Source organism: Carex rostrata, chromosome 30, assembly GCF_964058835.1.
Source record: "Carex rostrata chromosome 30, lpCarRost1.2, whole genome shotgun sequence".
Taxonomy (NCBI): Eukaryota; Viridiplantae; Streptophyta; class Magnoliopsida; order Poales; family Cyperaceae; genus Carex; species Carex rostrata.
In genome coordinates, this window is record NC_135947.1 from 2478940 (window position 1) to 2496085 (window position 17146).

General features: G+C 33.0%; 2 pseudogenes; both read right to left on the reverse strand.

The window, feature by feature from the left end:
* Positions 1-716: 716 nt before the first annotated feature.
* Positions 717-2171, reverse strand: LOC144546628 (putative fucosyltransferase 8 pseudogene; annotated as a pseudogene).
* An 802-nt stretch (positions 2172-2973) lies between these two features.
* LOC144546629 (CMP-sialic acid transporter 4-like) lies at positions 2974-5822 on the reverse strand (annotated as a pseudogene).
* Positions 5823-17146: the final 11324 nt, after the last annotated feature.

Sequence of the window (17146 nt, forward strand, 5' to 3'; positions counted from 1 at the left end):
TGCAAAACCCTTAAACTGTGCCCCAGAGAGGGGAGAAGGAGAACCTCTTTCATTAAAGAGAAAGAACGCGAATGAAGGTGAACTACGTGTGATTATGGTATGCCCACGCTGTTTACTTGCTTCAGAAGAAAATAATTGGAGAGGAAAAGGAAGAAACACGCTACTGTAGTGAGGGGAACGCGCTATACAAACTTCTTAAATTCGTACCTCCAAATCGAAGTGTAGATTTCACTGTAGTGAGAGAACCAGAAATTGCAAAAAATGGCTAGCATTATTGACCCCGAGTTCCATCACCATCCTGTTTCACCCTCTTTTGTGTTGTTTATTTTGAGTAGAACAGTCCTGCAGATACGATTGTGGAACCGTGTGTCATTAGCGTTTTCAACCGTGTATAGTCGTCTTTTTGTAGTAGTGATATGAAATTGTTATCATGCTATTAATATTTCCATTTACTTAGCTAGCTAATGGTAAATTGCTTGATCAATATATATTGCATTCTTAGATGATAATTTCATTAAAGAAAAATAAGAACTACCATTCTCCATTAAACAAATAAAATATCTCCTTCAAAGTGCATTACATAAAACTCTCTGCATTGCATCTGAAAGAAATCGTAGATATAAAATCACTCATCTAGTCATTACAACATGATCTCCTCATTAATATCTTTACATTGCTTCACATTGTTGCAATTTTTCCTTTCAAAAATTACTCATCTAGTCAAACAACTTGACCCCATTATAAGAATCTGGACATTGCTTCAGATGTTGTTGCAATTTTTTCTTATCGACTGTCTTTCCCTTGCAGCTGGGTTTTGCCGCAATATGATAACATGGTTCCATTGAAGTTTCTCTAACACATGGCATATCTGGTATATTATTTTCCCAAATATTTGTCAATAAAATTAATGGCTTTATCCCTGCAAGACCATAACTAACATATCCAAAAGTGGAATAACCACTTGTCATAAGTACATCACAAAGGCTAAGCAAATATATCTCTGCCAGTGCTTTCTGATTGTGTAATTGGTTATCTGTTTTTTGTTTTTCTTCGTGGCTTGGTTGGTAAACACTCACCAACTCTCCAGTTTTAACTGAGTGTTCATAGAACATGGATTTCAACTTCTCGTAGTAATATACATACAATGATACTACTAAAATTGCTTTCGAACGCTTTTGTTCACCGGTTTCAAAGGCTTTTGTTCCATTGAAATCAAGTTCAGGAAGTACACTTTCCATTTTAGAGCATTTTTCGATCTGTTGGAATATAACATCAGAAGAAACTTGTGTCCATGCAAAGACGCGTACTTGTATGCCAATTTTCTCATCTGCCTTAGCAAGGTAAGACATGTAGTATCTCCTGACCAATCCCCACACATTATTACTGGGATGAATTAAATAGTGTGCTAGTAGATAGAACACAATATCTTTTGCTGGAAATAACCGGCCAAGTTCTTCTTCAAACAGAGGTGTTGAGAATAGAGATGGGGCAAAGTATAGATCAGATTTTAGTAACAACCAATTGACCCTTCCAAGGACAATTTGATCGTCATTGCAAAAAAACAACATGTCTAAAGCTTGATAATCTGCAACTAGATAGACATACACATAAGAGGGCAGCAACTCGACCTTGGTATTTGAACGAGTGCTTATAACATGCTTATCTAGCATGTTACCATATGTCACATTAGAGTTGACATCAAGCTTGTTTAGGTTTTTGATAGGGAAATCATGAGGCAGAATCCATGAGGTATCAGGAAATGGCTCACAAAAGAGGTCAACCAATTCATCGGTCGATTGAATTAACATAATTCTATTGGTGAGAATAGCATAGAGAAAGGTAGTTGTAAGGGTTAGTATTCGGTTGCCTATCCCTTCATGAGGGATCCAAACCACATAGTTGCAATCCATCGGTTCTATACTACTGTAACCTAATTTCAACTGCTGAATCGACTTTTGATAAAGAGGAGTATTTGGACCGCATTTCTTGTGGAGAGTTTCATAATTTCTTAGCTTGTGCAAAAGGTATGAAGATGGCTTGTACGGTAATGATTTGCGGAATAATGCCCACTCATATCGGCTCAGGCATGATTCTTTGTTAGAGTCTGAGGGAATCAGTCCATGCAGATTGTTATAAGTCTTATTAGAACTATAATTCAGCCCTGCATGCATTTACCAAAACTACTTTGTGAGCTACGACCACTTGTACATAGATCAACAAATTAATTAACTGCACAGTAAAACAATAATAAATAATAACTAAAACAGTTTTTTACATCATTTAGTTCATGAAAAAATTTCATGTATGAAACCTTCAAATTACATACTTTTTTATTAAAAAAAATAGTTCACTACAGCAGAAATACCCTTCTGCGACCGGCCAAATGGGTCGCAGATGGGTGAAGCGCCGGTCCCAGAAGGTCTGAGCCGGTCCCAGATGACTGAAATGGGTTGCAGATGGCCCGGTCGCAGTTGCTCCGTCACTGATGCTTGCCCTGCTGACGTCACCGGTCTCTGAAGGGTATGGCGCCGGTCGCAGATGACCCCTTCAGCGACCAACCAAATCCGTCCCTGATGTGACATGCTGACGTGGCTAAGGGCTTATCAGAGACCACTGAGTGGTCACAGAAGGTTCCCATATGGGTCGCAGAAGCGTATTATTTTTTTTTTTTGTTATTTATTATTATTTTTTTTATTTCCAATTGGTAAGAACTGTAACAAACAAATATAATATTAAACCCATTATATTTATATATTTTTCTCTCGCCTTAATTGGTACGAAACGTGTCCTAGTGACGAAAACTCATATATTTTTTTGTTTTAATTGGTACGTACCAAGAATTTAACATCAAATATCAAGTAATTCACAAACAATTCACAAAACAACATAAACATGAAATATATAAAGTACTACATAACATCAAATATGAAATATCTCAAGTATGATATAAAACATCTAAAATACTACATAAACATCAAATATGTAATATCTCAAGTACGACATAAAACATCTAAAGTACTACATAAACATCAAATATGAAATATCTCAAGTACGACATAAAAACAAAATATCAAAAGTACGACATAATATTCTAAAACATCAAATATCTACAAGTCATCTCCGAGATCATCCCTGCAAAAATCATGAGTATCGGGGTGCAAGGTAGAACCTCCCTGTGAAAATATAACTAAATTTTTTATGGATGCCCTTATTGGATTCAAACATACCCAAAAATATATTTGATTAGTTTAGTTAGATTTTTGAAACCGAATAAAATTTAGATTTGACTATTTTAATTTGGTTTTAACCGAACTGACCCAAATAACACCCCTATCGATAGAGCCTGATTGCTGGTCTGTTCAAGACAATGGCTTCCAAATATTTCTCTTTAAATTTAGGCAGGTTATACTGGACAGATTAGAAACTTTTAGATATAAGAAAATCAGAATATAAACTAAGCCAAGTCAGAATGTGGTTGCTTACTTTCTCTTGAGAATTATACGTTATAAGATGCCAGTACTTATGATGTTAAGGTTCTTCAGAATCTGGTACCCAGGAGCCTCCACATAAAATATGTAGTACTGACAAGCAACAAAATATATTATCAAATACCCACTGATTTTTTTAATTGAAACAAAAATAGTAATCAAGAATAAACTTTCAGTTCTGAAATTGAAGTATATTGAAAGGTTAAGACCAGATCAACAAAAAAAATTTGAAACAGTTAAAATTGCACCAGTATACTACCAGTACAGGACCAGAAGCGGGCATCAGTAAACACTACCTGTAATAAATTTTTCTCCATATAAAGAAGTGCAAGAATTGGATACAGCTTTGCTTCGTCAAATGTCGTACTTAACTTGTTATCTTCGGAAACACCTTCAGTTTTCCATATTCTGGTAAGAACTGCTAGTGACATGGCACATTTCATTCTCTACCTAGAAAGAGAGAGCAAGAGAGAGGCATCAGTACATATATAGCAGTAATTCAAGTATGGTAACAGATATAATGCCTAGCGCCAAGCCAAAGTGCCGTTCATGGTAAGAACTCCTAATCATTGAACTGAAATGCAGATATGAAATCCAAATTTGAAAGTTCCATAAGAAAAATATAAATTTACTAACCAAGAAATTTGAGGTGGTGACACTGTACTTGTACCTTGCATGTTTCTCATCCTGTGTAGGATCTTTTGGACTAGCTGTCGATTGCTTCAACCAATATATAAGTATAGCCAGAGAACTTGTCAGAATCGTCAGAGCACATATCACGAATGCCCTGAAGGATTGATAGAATTAACAATTAATAAACATTCAAAATCAATAATGGATCTCTCTGGTACTGAGCAAGGGCACAGGTCAGAGTTTTCTTTTGGGCTTCTTTGATATTTAGTTCGGTTATTGGCTTGAACTACAGTTAAATCAAACTATTTAAGGTCTAGTACTGTCATGAACTTTATCCACAGTAATAACACAAAGCATTAGTAGAATAGTTGAATTTGACACTCGATATTTGCAAAAAAATAAAAATAAAATAATATTACCATAATTGAACTCGTTAAAAGCAAAAGGTTCTATACATGATATTTGTAAGGAAAAGGTTCTATACTGATTTTTTTGGGTGAAGTTGTCACTGCAATGGGAGCACCTGCAATATATTTAGATAGATAGGCTAAGGGAGAGAGAAAATAAGCACAAAGGAAAAAAAAAAGGTAGAGATTTTTAAATCTCCTTTTGTTAAAAGTGATTTCTGATAGTGCGTCGTAGAATTAAGATATAGAACTTACTGCCAGAAAAAGGTGCCTGCGCTTCTGCATCCTCCTACAACAATCAAGTTTCAAAATTCAAACATCAATAGTAGTTCAGAGAGATTACTTGAAATGATGAATGCTGGTACATTCCTGTACCAGAAAAGATGCTATGTCTGGTATCTAATCCCTTTTAACTCTTTGATTTCAATAGGTATCTGTCATCATCAAAAAGAAGAAGAAAAAAAAAACGGCTTATACCACATCATAAACTTATCAGATGCTTATTTGCAAAGGTTTGTATTGGAAGGCAGAAATGCAATACAAGGTTTTGGAGCAACAAGAGCAGGAACTGATACTTGCAGAGTAACATAACTACAATTTTCACATACAAATCACGTACAAGAGACCACTACCTAACATTGCAAATAAACAGTTTTTTTTTTAGATGAAAGTGAGGTCATTCCTCACCAATTTCCATTGAAATCGAATGGAAATTGAATATAAAAGGCTAGATACCAAACCACTGGTATCATCATGCTTTACAGATTGGGATGCATTGCATTGAATTGAATTGTAAGGTACTGGCACAAGTGTAGAACAGAATGTGTGGGGTTTTGGTGACCAGGTGGGGCAATTATTAGTCACATTTATCCCAGACAAATTTCCAGTTTTCACTCCCAAATTTAAGGCCGGTGGTTCCAGTGGCTTTTATTAATTAATTTGTATATCAAAATCATCTGGGGGAGTATTTGGATGGTGAAATTAGAGAAATGTTTGAAAAATCAATACTGGTATGCAGCACCAGTATACCACTGGAGGGTATCGTACAAGCATCAACAGATAAATAAAAAGGAAGCGGAGACTTACTGAGTCAGAAGATGGAGACGCAGAGATCCAAAGGAAGCGGAGAGACGCTGAGGGGAGGAAGGCCCCTTCTCGATCTCGATCTCGATCTCCAGATCCCCTTCTCAATTCTCCTAATTTCTCGATCGCCGATCATCGCCAGCAGGAGAGACCCGATCGCTCGCGTCGATTTCACAGTGGTGTGTGCTGATTTCTTTTTTTCTTTTTCTTTTTTTTTGGCTAACAAAACGCGCCAATTTCAGGGATTTTCATGGCGTGTATTTCAGGTGACACTTCTGGGACCGGGCCAAATCGGTCCCAAAAGGCTGGGGCGCCGGTCTCAGAAGGCTATGGGCCAAATTCGTCCCCGCTGTTTTTTTTTTTTGTTTTTTTGGGATTATCTGCGACCGACGATCGAACTCGTTCCAAAATCCGGTCCCAGATGAATAATTTTGCTGTAGTGGTTATTGCATGATGACATTTGATTTTAAGCACTTTTATAATGTTTGAGTTGATAATTAAAAGATAATTGATTAACAAAACAATGATTAGTTTGCAACACTAAAATAATCCACATGAAATTATTTGCATGCTAGTAATAGCTCCTTTGAGGTTGCTAGCTAATGGCAAATTGTTTGATCAATATAAATTAATTCCTTTCTTAGGTGATAATTTCATTAAAGAAAAACAAGACCAACTCTTAGTACACACACACACACACGCATATATATATGAGTGAGTCTATGGTACTATGCATAGTATGGATTGATTCGTAATACGGATCAATATTTTCTTTTTCAAAATACTAAAGGTCGATCCAAACCGTTCAACATGCATGTGATTCCATATGAAAATGTACTTGCAAAACGAATTTTATATATTTTAGGATTTTTTTTTTTTACTTTTTTTAAGATAGGTAGAATATCACTGTTTTTGGATGGTCCAAAATTTTCAAATCAAGTTATTTTCTACCTATCTTAAAAAATATAAAATTCAGCATGCAAGTACATATTCATATGGAGATTATGCTGAACAGTTCGTATTGACAATTAGGATTTTGAAAATAAAATTATTAATCCGTATTACGGACCAATCAGTGTTATGCATAGTACCATAGACTCACTATATATATAATAGTTTTTCTCAAGTGTATTGCATTATTTAAGTATAAATTGATTTAAAGCTAAAATAGAAGGGATACTCAGTCAAAGACAACCAAAGAAAGGTGGGACGTGGTATGGGCGGGGGGAGTTTGGGCACTGTGGAGAGAGCGCAATAGAAGACTCTTCTCAAACAAACGACGGTTGGCATCACACCTGGCCGTCGATGCCATTGGGGAGATCATGTTTTGGCTTCAAAATGGATAATTGTCGTTAATTCCGGTTCAGCTTACTCTCAATTTGTTGCACTGCTTTTCTGATTTCTTTTATGTTTTGGCGTTTTAATTTTACAATAAGGAAGGAACTTTAGAGGGCAATTATTGAGTCTAGCAATTTAGACCAAATAATAGTCACTAGTGTGGAGGGACTGCTTCTGTTTTATTTTTGAAAATTTCTGTAATTAAACCCTTTATATTATTTATAAAATTTGTTTGGCAGTTACCCGCCAACCATAAAAAATAAAAAAAAATAAAAAAAAATAAAAAAAAAAGCATAAACTACTTCTGGTGTCTCCTATCAATGGAATTTTGAGGCGCAGTTTGAGATCTTTTGATTAAAAAAAAATACAGCATGTGTTTACTTGAACTTTGTTAAACATTAAACTACTCTTTAGAGATAAATTTGACAGATTGCTGGTACGTAATTATCTGCTACACATTTCAAAAGAAAACAACAAATTAAGAAGAAATTGGCTACTAATCTGAAATAAATAAAAATGAAGCCTCAAATTAGTACCTTTGCCAACAGTAATGTTTACATCACGCTGCCAGAAAAAGAGAAGAAGAGGCAAAAAGATGAGCACTGCTACAGGAACTCCGCAGTGCATATTGTTCATCATCACCTTTTTCTTACGCAAACGCTTAATTTCTGGTTCTGAACCATTACCATCCTCTAATTCCATCTCCTCATTCTTTGCCATTTCATATCCCATACTACTATACTAGCTACGTACCTCTATCGATCGATTTCACAATTTTAATTCTAGTTATTAGCTCACATGTATGTTGAGACCTACGTACGTCCTACGTACCTTGTATTTATATGGATCTGCAATTTGGATAATATTTAATGTGCTAGGGATCGATCTTAGTGAAATAATTATATTAGTATATGAGAAAAACTACAATTATTATATTATAATCATATATTCATTGTTTGACTTTCCTAGCGTATATATCATTATCATATATACATTGTTTAATGACCTAGCTTGCTTAAATTAATTGAATCTCACATAGTCACATTAATGGCCCCTTTCAAAAATATTACAAATTAATATATTGTTGTCAGTCATTGTTGACTTTTTTTTGTATATCGTTATCATATATACATTGTTTAATATATTGTTGTCAGTCATTGTTGACTTTTTTTTGTATATCGTTATCATATATACATTGTTTAATGTCCTTAAATTAATTGAACCTCACGTGGCACCCATAAAAATTAACTTATTGAGGAAGTGGAAGCTAGCTAGCGGATGTGAGAAGCTGGATTGAATTTAATTAAAATTTTCATCATCATCATCATCATCATCATCACCATCACCATCATTGTCATTATAGGATTGGCTATAGCCAATTAACCGACCTTAATTAATTTTTTTAAAAAAAATTAGTTCTATAAATACTTGTTCGATCAGTCCTCACAAAAGTGTAAAGTATTTGGGTTCCACTTTGCGTACATGCACTAGCATATGGATAACTAATTAAACATAATTGCATGCATCATAATTAAAGTATCCCGTGCAAATGCAATATTTCCTCTTATATATATTATCCTAGACTGAGTGTCAAATTAATTTAGACGGATATCAAATGACTATTGACTGAAATCATTTGATCTAAGATTCTAAAATTGAAGTTATATATCAGTACAAACAAAAAATCGCAAATCTAATCATAATAACTCGATCACCTACCTTCGATAGCCAAAATTAGTTTAATATAATATTTCAAATTCAACGTGTGCAATTAATTAAACTGTTGATATCAAATATAACTAGAGTGGAAAAATGGCACGGCGGAGCCCGCTCCGTCATAGAACGGCACGGCACACGTGTCGGTTACGTATTGTGATTCATGTGCCCTATGCTGTGATTATCTAGTCACAGCACGGCACGTGATCACGTGAGTCACATGTAATTAGGACTATTAGATCTTGATCTAATGGTGAATCTAGAAAAAACTAACGTAAATTATGATTAAAAGTCATGTGAGTCACGCGAGTCACGTTTGTCATGGTACGTTTGGGCACGGCGTGACTCATGTAGCGTGTTCATTCACGTGCTATGATCACTCCTTGACATGGTACAGCATGGCACGTGAAATATTAACTTAATCATGACACAACACAAGATCAAAATCATAACGTGTTAATCACAGCACAGCACGACACATTTTTTCTACTCAATCTAGATATAACCACTTAAAAATTATTTGAATCAATATTCATATCTATAATAATAATCACAAACAAAATTTAAGTGATCATATTTAGCATATTTGAACTTCCTTTCGTTTTCTACTTTTTATTGCATCTGAAAGAAATTCTAGATCAATAATCACTCATCTCGTCAAACAACTTGATCCCCTTATTTAAAATCTGGTCATTGCTTCATATATTGTTACAATTTTTTCTTATCGATTGTCTTTCCTCTGTAACTGGGTTTTGTTGGAATACGATGATAGCATATAATTTAAGTATTATAAAAATTTGAAAAGTAAATTTATAAGTATGTTACTTGACATATAAATAATCTTTCATTTAAATTTCATATAATTTAAGTATTATTTGATGATACATTAAAGACATTATTGAAATTTCAAGCTACTTTAAGTACGGTGAAACATATATCAAATTTTATTAATTAAAGTATGAATAATATATCAAACTTATAATATTGAATTTTAAGTTGAAACTTTATTTTATAAAATTATATTACTTGTCGAAATTTTAAGTTTAAAATTATTGTTATAAAATTTCATATAAAATTATATTAGTTGTCGAAATAAAAAATTGTTACATGTGAAGTGTTCATATTTTCAAACTACATATTGTATTATATATTAAAATTAACAACATATATATTCCTCATATTATAACAGATCGCATCTTGAATTTATATAAAAGATCATATCGCTGTATGCTGGTCTTATGGAATATAATATTTGTATCCGATCCGGACGTCGCGAATAGCTTTCTTTTTGTTTCGTCAACTGCAGCTTCGTGATGCGTGCGAATTGTCGCGTAGTCATTCATTTCCATCTTCTTCTTTCTTTTTTTTTTCTTTTTTTTACAACTGCAGCTTAATTTGTGTCTAATTAAAAAAGATTGTTTTTTTTTTCTTTCACAGTAAAAAGTCCCTAAACATATCATTTATTTATATGAAAGTGTATTACAAATCGAAGAGCAGTAGCAGTATGCATGTATTGAAAATAGAACTAGTACATGTCTAGATAGCATATTAAATCATAGCAGTTAACCTAAATCCACCCACTCTTATCAGTATATATAACTAGAGACCGAATCGTCTGCCCCCCGGGGGGCAGGAAATTCCTGCCCCCAGAGTCTCTGCGGGTGGGACCCATTTAAAAATAGTAACAATAGTTAAACCCTTAAATAGTAACCGGTCCCACCCCAGTCCTACCCCACAAAAACTCTGGGAGCAAGAATTTCCTGCCCCCGGGGGCCATACAATTCGGTTTCATATAACTAGACCATTTATTACAGATGTAAGCAATGAAAAAAATAAAACAAAGAACTTGTAATTCGTTATGCCCAGATGGAGATTGCATGGTGAGCCAACAGTCATTCTTACCCTCAGCACAAACACCGAATTTTTTTATTTATATCCAAAAAAATAATTAAATTTCAAAAACTAACCACTTTCGCGCAGGAATTTAAAATCTACTCAAACCGCAAAAAAATGCGGTTTTGAAATTCCAAAACTGCAAAAAAAATTTGCGGTTTTTAAAAAAAAAACACAAACAAAATTTGCTGTTTCAATTTTTTTTTCATTTTTCAAATTTTTTTTATTTAAATAGAAATATTTATAATTTCTTTATTTCTTGTATTGAAATATTTGAAATATTTAATATATTTCTTTGAAAATAGATGGAATACTATATAATTTAATTTATTAGAAAGATTGCTACAAATAACCCAGATTAACATTTTTCATGCCGGATTTTTTAGCAGCTGTAAGAAAAATTAATATATTTCTTTATGTGCTATTGGAAAAAAAAATGTTTGGATTCTCAGTTATTGATCCCAGTTCAAAAGTCACTTCTAAGTAAATACAGAAAATATTATCATCCTTCTAGTACATTTAATTTCTAAAAAAATGTATCTATTTTTGAAAAAAAAAATAAGTTACTTGATAATTGTTATTAAAAAGAATTATCAAAATAGATACAACTTTTTATAAATTAAATATACTAAAAGGATCACAATATTTTCTGTATTACCTAGAAGTGACTTTTAAATCGGGTTCAACAAGCATTTTTATTTTTATTTTCCAATAACTCATAAAGAAATATATTAATTTTTCTTACAGCCACAAAAAATCCGGCATGAAAAATGTTGATTCGAGTTATTTGTAGTAGTCTTTCTAATAAATCAAATTCTATAGTATTTCATCTATTTTCAAAGAAATATATTAAATATTTCTAATATTTCAATACAAAAATAAATAAATTATAAATATTTCTATTTAAATAAAAAATCTGAAAAATGAAAAAAAAAATTGAATCGCAAATTTTTTTTTTTTGTGGTTTTGGAATTCCAAAACTACAAAAAAAATTGCAGTAATTCAGCCTAAAACCATAAAAAAAATATTGCGATTTGGGTAGATTTCAAAATAACGCAGAACTCTGAATAGTTTCTAAAATTTCATTTTTTTTTGGATGTTAATAAAAATTTTGGGCACAAACACATTGGTTGAAAAGCTAAATAAACCTTAGGTATTTAGAGGGGACAACCAATGTCGTGTTTTATTAGAATAATATAATTAATTATATGTATAGCTCGTTCCATCCACTCTTTCATTGTCAAAGAAAAAAAAAATAATTCAAAAGAAGAGAAGAAAAAGTGATCCACTTGTTTTACAGAATAAGAACCTCCGGTATGGAGAGACGAGACAGTAGATGAAGCGAAGAGCAATCGTCAGAAATCGCCATAGACGCAGCTTTAAAAGCAAATAAGCTCTGAGATTTGATACAGAATACTAAAGTTAAACGGTCGGCAATTCATTGAATTGGATTTAGGAGTGAAAACGGAGCAAACAATGCTAAAATCAAATTTATATTTGTATTTCAATAAGCTATACGGATAGTAAACAGATATTAAAATTTAAAATAAAATATACTTTAAACATGTATCTAAGCAGATAATTCATAATACATACAAAACGAATAATTATAAAATAATTTGCTAAAATATATAACAATAGAAATTAACTCTAAAAATATTTTTTTAAAAACTAAAATTTCCTCTAAAAATAATAAAATATAAAATTTCTGACTAAAAAAAGGCTTCCCAAAGAAATAGAATTCCATTTGACTTTAATTAAATTAATATTATTAAATGAGTCACATTTTCCATATGCAATATTTTTAACATACATCCATCCATAATTCAATAAATATATATTAAACATTCAATATTACACAAGAAATTTAAATATACAACATTACATATAAAGAAAATATTATATCAAACAAAATTACACATACACATATCCATAATTCAACATGTATACATTACAAATACTAATATCACCATTAATATTTTCATTCTTTATATACATACATTTTTATACAAGATATGCTTGTTTAAATTTTTATAACTAACATGTTTTATCTAAATCTCAAAGTCATTTTTTTTTTCCATTTTGTCTTTTTATTGATCGCTTTATGCATGAAACCAAACCAACTCTATCAATATCCTAAACCCTAAACATCAAAAGTATTTTTGCCATCAAAACCCTACTCTTGAGTCCGCCAGATATAATTTAAAAAACCGAGAGGATTAGCAGTTTATAAATCATATCATATTATTAGCAAAATTGACAATGCCAAGTCAAAGAAAGACAACCAATTGCTACAAGAATGAAAGGAAAATATTATTATGCCTCAGTGATACTGACAACATATGGAAATTATTATTTCCAATAATAACTGTAGTTCTAATCATCATGAAGGGAACCTAATTAAAAGAGCAAATTGAATGATCATGAAGAAAACATAGAGGTATATCACAAACTTCAGAGGATCAAAAAAATTACCACTATAGAAATACCACACAAAACAAAATTACAATAATTGACTACATATCTTAAAGACCCGTTCAATTTTAAGATCAACCGTGCACAAATCAATGCACTGTTTCCAGAAAACTTTTTGAGATCTGTACAACAATCAAGTGAACAATTAAGATCGCATGCATCATAAAATCAAACTGGTACCAATATTTAATTAGCACAAATACAGCAGCTTACAAAGATAGTATATTAAACCGGTTAACAATATACTTGATGAAATAAACAAGAGATGTGCTCCGAAAGGGAAACTCGGAACAAAACTAAATCAAATGCTAGTGTTCTCCGTATAAGAAAGTACCAGATCTGCAGGATATTGATTGAATGAATTACAAAAAGATAATAAAGAAAGAATATATATTACGAAGACCCTCAGTTAATTGACTGTATTTCAAGTTTTCAACATAAGGTCTCTGGAGCCCAAATTTAAATGTCAATGGCTTCCCGCACAACATAGTCAACAACTAATTTTATTTTTCCTTTTTGGGGGTGGAGGTGGCAATGAGGGTTGTAAATAAGATATTTGTATCCTCTACAGTACCTTAATTGAAAAGGTGAATTTCATGTATGCCCCTCAAAAACCTCTAGTTTACATATTTTCCCCTCTAAAATTCATAATATCATATTTAGCCCCTCTAAAATTCCAAAATTCACAAATTTACCCAATTTATTGCATTTTCAATTAAAACTCAATAAACGTATAACATACCCATTTTACCCAGAGAGAGATGGCACATGAGTATTTAGAGTACAACTAGGGTGTTGTTAAGCTCACCAGGCTTTTAACATAGTAGTTTTGGCTTCATGCAGCAAACCACTGACATTCTTATAGGGTCTCCAACAGAGAATTACCTTTTCAGATCTCCGTTCTTATCATCGTTACAGCATCATTGGGCCTTCATAACCACAAGTAAAAATGTGTTTTTACCAAGATACAAAAAAGAAAAACCTCAGAAAAAGATTTTGTACCAAGCTTTAACAACATTTTTTTTAATTGAAAGTGTTATATTACACTCAAGTGATTTAAAATCAATCTTTAAAAACTTATTACATAAATGGAAACCCCTACATCACATTTTAATAAGAAAAGCAAAGTCAAAACTTCACAAATCTTGATACATGCAAAAGCCAAACATCATTCAAGTTATGTTAGGCCGTAAAATGTAAAGAAAAATTTCAAAAATAGCTCAAAAAAATTATAATGAAAAATGGCATCAGAGAGAATCCCATATATATTAAGTCATCATTCTTTCTTAAAATTCAAAAAGGAGTGCACATTTTATCCACATTTTCCTATTCACTTGAATCTCACTAAAAGGGATCCAAGGATTATTAGCTATATTTTAAGAGCAGCTGTCCAATAAACTTTACAAGGCAAGGAGAAAAGATGCCCTGTAAAAGGTTTAAAAAAAAGTGCAGACACGCAAACATCAAAATTCTAAGGAGATGTATGTTACTGAGGGGAAACACCAGAAAAATAAACGAAATTTACGCCTTCAGAATGTTCATAAATGTGTTTACACTACAGTTTCAACATGCCTAAATCACTGGAGCCCAAATATATAACGTGTAGATCCACCGTGTCATGAAAAAAAATCAAGAATGGTAACCCCACAAATGGCGAATTCACATCCTCTGAGGTAACAGAATATTTATGTTTAGATCTAGACCATTCGATCAGAACCCACACAAATATTAATGGAGCCCCGTGATATAAATTTGGGGGAAATTACATATCACCTAAGGTAACACAAATTATGAGTTTTGATCTGGACTGTCCGATCTGCTTTGGCACGAAACTTGATTTGCATATACTTAAAGAGCAGGGTTCAAATGCCTCATATCTTTCATGCCTCAACCATGCCTCACATCTTTTTTTATGGTATGAATAAAAATTTTGGTAGCAATTATAAATCTCTCTCTCTATCTCTCTCTTCTCCTATCCATAATTCAGATCAAGTGCAATACATGCCCGTATAAAATAAGACATGGGTCATCCATTTTAATATGGCACGAATCTCAAAGAAGACCCCCACATTCCAAATAGGCTCAGAACTACAGGAATACTCACTCTTCTATCCATCCATCGAACAATATTATATATTGGGCTACAACAGTGACATGGAATTTGAATTATTCTTTCACCACATCTTTTCATCATCAGGCCAGTAATTTAGAATAAAACAATAAAAGATATCTAGTAAAGGCAACAGTTGTAGTGCATCTTTGATGCATTATTGGCATCCTAATGGTCAAATTTAGCAAAAATTGAAATGAAACGGAGTCAAAGAAAAACAGAAAGAAATACAATGAACACAAGAGAAAAGTTTGTAGCTACAAAAATCAGCATGTAATAAAACATGAAGTATAAAATGCATTGTGGAGACCCTCAGTAAGTATCATAACTTATTTTTCAACACACCATTCTCTGGGGCCCATATAAAAATGTACATCTCACTTGCAACGAAATCATATCCCTAAGATATCTCAAATTTTGAGTTTAAATCCGGACTGTTTGGACTACACATACAACTAGGGGTGTCAATGACACCCTTTTGTCCGTTTACCCCACCCGTACCATATTTGATAAGATGGATACGGGTAAGGTTATGAATGCTTCCACCTGACCCGTTTCGTACCCGTTGACACCCCCACATGCAACAGGATCCATATCCTCCCAGGTAACTGACTCAAGCAAATTGAAACGGACGGCCCAGATTTACTCTCAGCCGTGCCTATTCGGGATTGTGCATGAACCGAAATTTTTTTTTTTTTTGTTACCATCTTTTAATGAGGGCATATTGCGAATTTCATTTCATTTAGGATATTAATAAAAATCTCGGTTCAGGAAACCTTACCCGAAACCCTGAAACCAAAATTCATATGCATTCTTATCGGACTTCAACAGAGAACATCATTATCAGATCTCCATTCTTATACTTATAAAACATCATTAGGTCTTCATCACAGTAAATACACTGCATTTTAAAACCAAAACAAACACCGAAAAGCGCATGCAATAAACAACAGGTTATATAATGCTGTATCAACAAGAAAAAAAGGAGAATTTATCATGGGAAGATCAAATAGCAAATTCAAAAGAGGCTTGTGGAAATTGATTAAAGGAAATCAGAGAGATTCCCAATTAGACCAAGTCTTCATCCCTTTTTGAAAATCCAAAAAGGAGTTCAGATTCCCTGTCTACATTTTGGAAATTAATTAAGTTAATTCACAACATCATAATAGAAAAGCTTCAGCTTTTACTGAAATGTTCCAAGGAAATAAGTTCCTAAACGCCAAACTCTTTATCAAAAAGCACCTCAAAGAAAAAAGGGCATGAAATAAACAATATATCAAACAGAGAACTATTAAGCGATGGCATGCAACAAAATCGTACACAGGAGATGATGATTTCATTTTCATCAAGGAAAGAAAGAGCACCTTCTTCTTAGGGTTTCTTTGCGCCAGCTCATGGGGTCCTGCGGAGCTCCCGATCAAAGAAATGGAGATAGGGTCGACTGGTTTTTTATTGGGCCTTACGGCCTGCCTAGGGCTAACTCGCCACGGCCCCTCAATTCAAAGCCTTTATTTTGTTTTATAAAAGAAAAGCCTTAGGTCAGACATTATAGTAGACTGAGCATTTGTGCGGGTATTTATTGCATTTGCCAAGCATCAGAATTAGTTCTTTCAAGTATCATATACGAACAGTTTGCAGACGTAACATTTAAATTTGAAATCTGAACCGTAATTCGAACTAATTCGGATTTATTTTAAAAGTTAAAGAGTTTTTTAATATTCCAGTCAATTCGAAACGACGGTCTGAATTTATTCAGCAGTGCACATGACATGATCCTAGTTACGAAATGGAGGTCATAAGCAGGAGTTCGTGTTCTCCCTCTAAGATGCAATTTAACAAAACGAACGGTCTAGAATAATTCTAATCGGACCAAATTCAATCAGATACCTATTAAAACTATAGAGAGTCTGATTTGAGATTCGTGTCAATTTAAAAGAACGATCTGAACAGTGAAATGACCAGATATAAATATGCCCGCTGAGACTTGGTCGTGACCAAGTCAT